The sequence below is a fragment of the Staurois parvus genome, unplaced genomic scaffold, assembly GCF_062004578.1.
Source record: "Staurois parvus isolate SC_StPar_1 unplaced genomic scaffold, SC_StPar_1.0 ptg000574l, whole genome shotgun sequence".
Classification (NCBI taxonomy): Eukaryota; Metazoa; Chordata; class Amphibia; order Anura; family Ranidae; genus Staurois; species Staurois parvus.
Genome location: NW_028318370.1, coordinates 6,777,008 through 6,787,097, shown reverse-complemented (window position 1 = coordinate 6,787,097; position 10,090 = coordinate 6,777,008).

Below are 10,090 nucleotides of genomic sequence, written 5' to 3'. Positions count from 1 at the left end.
GGAGGGGAACAGATCCCCTTCTGTTTTTAGTGGATCAGATTGGAGGTAGGAGGGTGTAAACGGACTCAAGTCCATTTACATCCGCCGCACCATAGAGGAGAATGGAGGGTCTGATCGGGTCCACCTGAAAAACAGACAGGCGCGGACCTGACTGGACTGTTTGTGTGAAAAGGACCTAAATGTTAAAGTCTTCATGATCATTTTTCAACATAGCTCTACCATTGATTGTTAAAACAGCAGTTCTTGAGCATACCTTCAACTGTCCCAGATCCCATGGGACTCTACTTGGATTTGAGTAAAATATATATGTTATAGAACATGTCCCACTGCCAGATACTGGAACCTGGCAGCATCTTCATCATTAAAATCTTCTTGCCTGTAATCTAGTAGTTTCCAAACTGTGTGGCCCTTTACTTTCCTTTTATCTGGCCCTTGGGTCACTTTTCCTCCTGCTGATACAAGGTGCTATTCTGCCTACTGACAGACACCAGCAATAGGGCAATAATCTGTCCTGACATCAACAAGGGGGGCTCTTGACATCAATGATGGGGCACTATTCTTTCCACTAACATCAATGATGTGGCACTATTCTTTCCACTGACATCAATGATGTGGCACTATTCTTTCCACTGACATCAATGATGGGGCACTATTCCTCCCACTGACACCAATGATGGGGCACTATTCTTTCCACTGATACCAATGATGGGGCACTATTCTTTCCACTGACATCAATGATGGGGCACTATTCCTCCCACTGACATCAATGATGGGGCACTATTCCTCCCACTGACACCAATGATGGGGCACTATTCTTTCCACTGACATCAATGATGGGGCACTATTCCTCCCACTGACATCAATGATGGGGCACTATTCCTCCCACTGACACCAATGATGGGGCACTATTCTTTCCACGAACATCAATGATGGGGCACTATTCTTTCCACGAACATCAATGATGGGGCACTATTCTTTCCACTAACACCAATGATGGGGCACTATTCCTCCACTGACCCCAACAGTGGTGCGCTATTCCTCCCACTGACGCCAACGATGGGCACTATTATTCCCACTGACACAATCGATGGGGTACTAATAATTCCCTTAGTGCCAAAGATGGAATACTGTTTACTCCCACTGGCCTTGGTCCAGCTCCTCTAAAGTCTGAAGTACAGTAAACTGGTCCTTTGTTTAGAAAGTTTGGAGACCCCTGCTGTAATCTGCTTATGAACATTCCCCAGTATGATGCCCTATGCTTGGAGTAAGTTGATAAATGTGCCTCCTTTGAAAGCCAGCAGCAGACACTTTGTGCTGCAGCTGGTTCTCAATTTTGGCAGTCACTGACAGCACAGCTCTGGTCCCCATTGATTACTGAGAGCCAATCAGAGTGGTTCCTGAACATGTGTTTACTGTGGTAGCTATGACATAGTGATCACATGCAGGCTGGAGGTTTCAACAAAACACCCTGCATATAAACCCTTACTAACTTCAGGCTGCAGCTGGGTTTGCAGTACCATCTATTTAATAGTGTAATTTTCAGATACAATTACAATATTAAAAATGTTATTAATTCTAAAATACAAAAAATAAAGTACTGTTCCTACCCACCTGCTCACACTCTCCGATGCACTCTTTATAACTTAAGATAATGGGGAAAAAACAGAGTAATTGATAGTCCCTGTCATTTTTATTTTAGGTAGTGTGGAAAAGACTTAGAAACACAAAGGAAGTGTGTGGAGATCTCCCCTGCAAGGGAAAAGACAACTCTAACCTGATGGGTTTTAACCCTTACCTGCACTATCCAAAACTGAAAAGACACAAAAAGGTCACAGTCTCCATCAACCAAACACCTATACTGACCCTTTGATATACTGATGGCCAAGTTTTTGTTTTTTTATTTGTTGTTTTTTTTTTGCTATAGGGGGCTTTGACACTGGCCCATTAAATCCTTTAGGGGAGCACACATAATATTCAATACATGTAATTCTATGGAAAATTGGCAGACTGGGGACAAGCTACAAGAGATGGACAAAGATGGACAAAGACTGGGGACACTAGGGGCGCCTGGGCGCAGCACAGGCCGGCACTTTCTCTGCGTGGGATGCCCCCACGTCATGGGGAGGAGGGGAGGAAGAAACAACAGAGGAGGATGCCAGGTGTCTGGGGCAGGTGTAGCAGCTGAGTTATCGCTCCTTCCAGTGTTCCTCTCAGACTCAGTCCCTTTACTGCAAGCCGGCTGGTGGCTGCTGATCACTGTGGAGTTCCAGCTCTTCTCTTCCCATTCATTAGCTGCACCTGTGGAAGAAGGTAATGTCTGACTCTGATGTCTTGTGTCTGTGTGAATGTGACCCGGCCGGCCGGCCGGCCATCCATTACATGTGCAATGTGTCAGTGAGTGATGACATCACGATCCCACAGCCTGCTCTTCTAGTGCCTACTGATCTGTGTCCGTGTTGGTGGTGGTATGTTGTGTCGTATCTGTCACTGCGTGGGACCACTCAGTTCAGCTGTCTGCTGCCAGTGTTTTATCTCCACCCAGAATGTAGATCCATCATCCTCCGTTCACTGCAACTGTCACACTGCCAGCCACAGATACAGCCCATCCGTGACACTGATTTTGTCTTTAACCACTTCCCGTCTGGCTCATGTATATAAACGGCCGGATGGGAGCATTGCAGGAGCAGGTGGATGTTTATAAATGTCCTCCCGCCTGTGCGCACTCCCCGGGAGCGCGCGGCACCAATCGCTGTACGGGACCTCTGTGTGATCACTTCTGACATCATTGCTTACTGCATGTGAAATCTGTGAATGATCACAGAGGTCACATGGTACAAGGCTATTCACAACAGCCTTGTACCATGTGACGGAAGCTGTGACCAATCACAGCTCTCACAGTATTTTTCAATGACTGCAAGAATGCAGCCAGAGAGAAGGAGAAATGATTGCTTTTACAGCCTTTATCGGTGTAAAAGCAATTAGTATTTAAAAAAAAAAAAAAATCTTCACCCCCCCCACAAGTAGTACAGTGTCACCATGTGACACTGTGTTTTTTTCTAACATACTGTCACCCTAGCAGTAAATAATAATATAAAAAAAAACATATTGGAAAAATTATAATTTTGGTTATAAACTAATTTGAGTTATTTTTTTTTTTTTTTTTTACTAAAAAGATAGATGAATACATTTTGGCCAAGATTTATGAAGAAAGATTTATTTGCAAAATTTTATAAGAAAAAAATTTTTTTTCAAAATGTTTGAACTTTTTCATTTATATAGCAAAAAAATAAAAATCCCAGTGGTGAATAAATACCACCAAAATAAAGTTTTATCTGTCTCAAAAAAATGCTAAAAAATTCATATGGGCACAGTTTCGCATGACCGCGCAATTGTCATTCAAAGTGTAATAACGCTGAAAGCTGGAAATTGGCCTGGACTTGAAGTGGTTAATATTGGTGTTGATCATCTTATGGCACTTATTTTTGCGAATTAAAAGAAATTTAGCAGTTTCATGTTTTTATTTTATATTTTCTACTGTTTTTTACATTTTTTATTTATATATTTGGGGGGGCGCAAGTATCTGGTCTTGCCTAGGATGCAAAATAGTCTCGCACCGGCCCAGGCTACACGAGATAATCAGAGACTGAGGTCATACTACAAGTGATGGTCGAAGACTGGCCATTCTACAGGGGATGGCCAGCTACTGAGGACATGCTACAGGAGATGGTCACAGTCTGTGAACATCCACAGGAGGTAATTTGAAATTAAAAACATGTTATATGAGACCACAAGAGATCACTGACAATCAATACAACATATGACCGCAATCTGATGTCAATATTTTTCTAAAGAAGTGCAATTTCACTTTGATCCAGCATACATGTCGGGTAAGTGGAAACCTTTGCACATAAACTCATTCCTGATGAAATGCAGAAAATAGTTTGAATGCATGTTTAAAAAAAAAAAAAAAAATACAGTTGTTGATTTTTATTGGTGTCAGAAAAAAAAAAACTCACGCGAGCCATACTTTTATAACCTTTTTATTCCAAGTATGTTTATATAGACCAGACATTAAAGCGTGGACTTTTCAGAGTTATGTTTAAAATACAGTACAATGGTATTTACAGATTATTGTAACATTTCAGAAAACCGCCAGGGAGGTGCATAGCTTCTTCAGCGATGGTTCTGATGCTGAGCCATATCGAACAGTAATAAATGAAGACTTAAAGGTAAGTTAAAGGCATCCCCAGTAAATGTAAGTTTGTCCATACCCTCCTGCACCTTTTAGAATTGCTCATCCTTGCATATCAGCTATAACCTCCTATGTTGAGATATTTCAGTTGCCTATAAAATACTTGAATGTGTGAGTCATGTATGTCTGTAGTATTGTCTGGGTGATCAATATTTATCCAAATGTCTGTGGGTGTTCTAAACACGTTTCTTTCAAATTATGTATATTGATGTATGGGACAGTGAAATACAAAAAAAACTATTGCAAGGGATAATTACACACAAGGTGCAAACTTGTTGTTGGTACCTGCAGCCTTAGAAGGGGCCATAGTCAGCCAGCCAGTACAACACGTTCTAACAATTCCAAAATCGGGTCGCCATCAGCATATCCACTGATTACCGGTTTGTGAGAGTTCATATCAAAGATGCCTCCTCTACCTATCAGCTGTCCAAAATTCTTAGTTGGCAGTTCTTTGCAGTGGCCATAATCTTTGACATCCCAGCTCTACCAGCTAACTAACATGCAGGAGAAACACAAAGGGAGTCGAGTTAAAGTGGTTGTAAACCTCAAACATCAAATATGAACAAAGAATATCCCTGTATAGTGTGTACTTGTCTCTATCCAGAGCACTGTCTGCTGCCTCCTTCCCCTGCTATCTGCATGACTCACTTCTGACTCCCTAGAGAAAAATGGTAATGGCAGGGAGTTCTAGCACATAGTCTGTGATTGACAGCATCAGCTCTGTTCCTGTGGGGAGGGGTCCCTTCCCTCCAATCCGCTCTCAGAGCTCTGCAATGTGTAATTTCAGCTCCCCAACACCTGCTTTCTGAACTCAGTCAAGCTGTATAAATTCACTGTGAACAACTGTAGAGAAGAGAAGACTGCAGAGAAACGGGTACAACTTATGTAGGAGGATTTTTCATCTGTGTTTATCACCTGACGCAAGTCAGTTCACTGGGTATATATGTGAGGGTTTACAACTGCTTTAATTCAATCTGACTGATAACATTTTAACTATCTATCCCAGCGCTCCTTCAGTGTTACCTATAATGCTGCCACCTCCCCCTCACTCCCCCTCTCTGTTGGGGTCCCCCAAGGCTCTGTCCTCGGGCCCCTTCTCTTCTCCATCTACACCTCCTCCCTTGGCCAACTGATACACTCCCACGGCTTCAACTACCACCTCTACGCCAATGACACACAAATCTATCTCTCAACCCCCCACCTCACCCCTTCAGTCTTTGCCCGAATCACCTGCCTACTGAACGACATATCAGACTGGATGTCACTCCACTTCCTCATATTAAACCTTTCCAAAACCGAGCTCCTGGTTTTCCCCCCAGCCCGCGCCCCCACCCCAACCTCTCCATCACGACCAATAACGCCACCATCAGTCCCAAAGCCAAAGTTCCAGGTGTCACTCTAGACTCCAACCTATCCTTCCAGCCCCAGGTCCAATCGCTGGCAAATTCATGCAGACTCCACCTCCGCAACATCTCCAAAATACGTTCGTTCCTAACCCCAGACACTACTAAACAACTCATTCACTCCCTTATTATCTCACGACTCGACTACTGCAACTCCCTCCTCACCGGCCTACCTCATCACAGACTCTCCCCCCTTCAGACCATCCTGAACTCAGCGGCCAGACTCATCCACCTCACCAACCGCTCCGCTTCTGCCTCCCCCCTCTGTCATTCCCTCCACTGGCTTCCGATTGCCCAACGCATAAAATTCAAACTACTAACACAGACATACAAAGCCATTCATAACGCTGCCCCAAACTACCTCACCGACCTGATACCCAAATACCACCCAACCCATACTCTTCACTCCTCACAAGACCTCCTACTTTCTAGTTCCCTGGTCTCCTCCTCCCCCCATGCCCGACTCCAGGACTTCTCCAGGTCTTCCCCCATCCTCTGGAATTCACTACCCCAATCCATCAGACTGTCATCTACCCTCCTCACCTTCAGGCGCACCCTGAAAACCCATCTCTTCTGGGAAGCCTACACCGCCCTCACCTAACAGCCGATCTCCTCCACTCCTCCTACCACTCCATCCCCCACAGCCATTTCCTCCTGTACCACTATCCCCTCCCTCCTAGATTGTAAGCTCCAAGGAGCAGGGCCCTCGAACCCCTCGTGTATTGTATTGTTATTGTATTGTCTCATGTACTGTCCCCCACTATAATGTACAGCGCCGAGCAAACTTTTTGGCTCTATATAAATACTGTAACTGTTTTGTTTAAAGGAAATGTCTGCTTTATTATTGATTCACCAACACACTCATAATTATTATAAAGGTCTAAAAACAAATCATAGCCATTTTCCCAGCAAATCTGCATGTACCTTCATTCTGTGCGATTTGGGCAAAACAAATGTTCCTTAGGCTATTTTCTTTTCAAACAAATGTTTTATTAAGGGCAGGGGTAAAACACTGCTTATGGCCACTAGATGGAGCAAAAGAGCATAGACAACGCAGTGGGGAAAATAATTATTTGATCCCCTGCAGATTTTAGAAGTTTGCCCACTTACAAAGAAATGAGGGTGTAAAATTTTTATGATAGGTGTACTTTAAATGATGGAGACAGAAAAGCAACCAAAAATCCAGAAAAAAGCTCATGATACAATTATTCTAAATTGAGTTGCAGTTCAGTGAGTAAAATAAGTATTTGATCTCCTACCAACCAACCATAATTCTGGCTCCCACAGACTGGATATGTGCTCATGTGGTACACAGATTAGTCCTGTCAATTTTAAAGAAGGTGCTCCCAATGACAACTCGTTCTGTGTATAAAAGACACCTGTCCACAGAATCTCTTTCTTGGGCACCACCATAGGCAAGACCAAAGAGCTATCAAAGGACATCAGGGACAAGATTGTAGACCTGCACAAGGCTGGAATGGACTACAAGACCATCAGCAAGAAGCTTGCTGAAAAGAAGACAACAGTTGGAGTGATTATTTGCAAATGGAAGAAATACAAAATAGCCATCAATATCCCTCGGTCTGGAGCTCCATGCTGGATTTCGCCTCATGGGGTAAGGATGATCATGAGAAAAGTGACGGATCAGCCCAGAACTACATGGAAGGAGCTTGTGAATGATCTCAAGGCAGTTGGGACCACAGTCACCAAACAAACCATTGGTAACACAATACGCCGCCATGGATTTAAATCTTGCAGTGTCTGCAAGGTCCCCCTTCTCAAGGAGGCACATGTACAGGCCTGTCTGAAGTTTGCCAGTGAACATATAAATCACTCAGAGAAGGATTGGGAGAAAGTGGTGTGGTCAGATGAGACCAAAATTGAGCTCTTTGGCCTTAACTTGACTCGCCATGTTTGGAGGAAGAAAAATGCTGACTATGACCCTAAGAACACCATCCCTACAGTCAAGCACAGAGGTGGATACATCATGCTTTGGGGCTGTTTCTATGCTAAAGATACAGACTGACCTTGACACATTGAGGGGCCAATAGACGGGGCCATTTGTTGTAAAATCTTGGATGAGAACCTTCTTCCCTCAGCCAGGAGATGGGTCATGGATGGGTCTTCCAGCATGACAATGACCCAAAACATACCACCAAGGCAACAAAGGAGTGGCTGAAGAAGAAGCACATTAAGGTCATGGAGTGGCCTAGCCAGTCTCCAGACCTTAATCCTATAGAAAATTTACGGAGGGAGCTGAAACTTTGAGTTGCCAAGTGACAGCCAAGAAAACTTAAGATTTTAGAGAAGATCTGTAAAGAAGAGTGGACCAAAATCCCTCCTGAGATGTGTGCAAACCTGGTAAGCAACAAGAAACATCTTACCTCTGTGTTCGCCAACAAGGGTTTCTCCACCAAGTACTAAGTCATGTTTTACTTGGGGATCAAATACTTATTTTACTCACTGAACTGCAACTCTATTTATAACATTTGTATCGTGTGCTTTTTCTGGATTTTTGGTTGATAGTCTGTCTCTATCATTTAAAATACACCTATGATAAAAATGATAGACCCTTCATTTCTTTGTAAGTTGGCAAACGTACAAAATCTGCAGGGGATCAAATAATTATATTCCCCACTGTATATACATCTTTTTTTATCAAGACATGCAATGGGGGAGATTTACTAAAACTGGAGCACATAGAATCCGGTGCAGCTGTGCATAGTAGCCAATCAGCTTCTAACCCCAGCTTGTTCAATTAACCACTTTAGCTCCAGAGGATTTACCCCCCTTAATGATCAGGCCTCTTTTTGCTACTCAGTGCTGCACTAATTCAACTGATAATTGCGCGGTCATGCAATGCTGCACCCAAACGAAATTTACGTACTTTTTTCACACAAATAGAGTTTTCTTTTGTTGTAATTTGATCACCTGTGCGCTTTTTATTTTTCACGCTATAAACAAAAAAAGGCCAAAAATTTTGAAGAAAAACAATATTTTTTACTTTCAGCTATAAAAAATATATAGTAAACTCAAAGTTGGTTATAAATTTAGGCCAAAATGTATTCTGCTCCATGTTTTTGGTAAAAAAAATCCCAATAAGTGTATATTGATTGCTTTGTGTGGAAGTTATAGCGTCTACAAACTATGGTATAAATACTGCAATTTACGCCATTTTTCTGCTATACAGCGCTGCGCTAGTTTAACGGACAATTGCGCGGTCATGCAATATGGTACATACATGAAATTTACATCCTTTTTTCCCCACAAATTGAGCTTTCTTTCGGTGGTATTTGATCACCTGTGCGGTTTTTATTTTTTGCGCTATAAAAAAAAGGCTGACAATTTTGAGAAAAAAAAACAATATTTTGGACTTTTTGCTATAAAACATGTCCAGTAAAAAAAAATGCAAAAATCAAATTTAGTCATAAATTTCTACCAAAATGCATTTTGCGACATGTCTTTGCTAAAAAAAAAACCCAATACGTGTAAATGAATTGGTTTACGTGAAAGTTATAGCATTTACAAATGGCGGGAAAGATACTGGGATTTTTAGCGGTTTTTTATACTAATAATGGCGGCGATCAGAGAATTATGGCAGCGATCAGGGACTTATGGCGGGACTGCGGCGGACATTCTGACATTGGGGGGTACTGACTTGGGGTCACTGACATCCCCAAAAACACTAATACAGTGATCAGTGCAAAAAAAAAAAAACTGACACTGTACTAATGGCAATGGGGAGGAAGGGGTTAACTTTATTTTGTAGGGAAGGGTTATAGGAGTGAGGGGGAGTACTGGGCGGGACAAGGCTGATCGAGAGAGAGAAACTCCTCTTTCTCGATCAGCTCATACTCGAGCTGAGAAGGAAGTGACAGACAGCACAGCTACTGCAGCTGTGCTCTCTGTCACTGATTACCGCCGATCACCGGGACATAGCTGCTAACGAGCGGCTGTGACCTGGCGACTGACATCTTCAGCGGTGATCCACAGGACAAATAGGGCAGCCGCACGCCTCGAGCGCGCCCCCTATTTGTTTACAAAACACACGTCTTAAAACGTGGTTTTGCCTGTGAGTGCCGCCCTGCCACCGTACATGTACAGTGGCTGGGCGGCATGTGGTTAAGCGTTGACAAAAAAACCTAGAAGCTGATTGGTTACTATGCAGAATTGCACCAGATTTTGCACACTCCAGTTTTTGTACATCTCCCCCAATGTAACAATTCTAGAGAACACTAGAGAGAATTTCCCAATAAATGTAACAAATACTACTACTGTCAAGTTCCCTCTCTTGTTACAAAGACATATATTTCCTTTGCTCCTCAGCTCCATCTAGTGGCCACAACACAGCATTTTTCTATTGCACATAATAAAAAAACATTTGTTTCGTAAGAGAAAATAGCCTAAAGAACTTACGCAGACAACAAATGTAAAT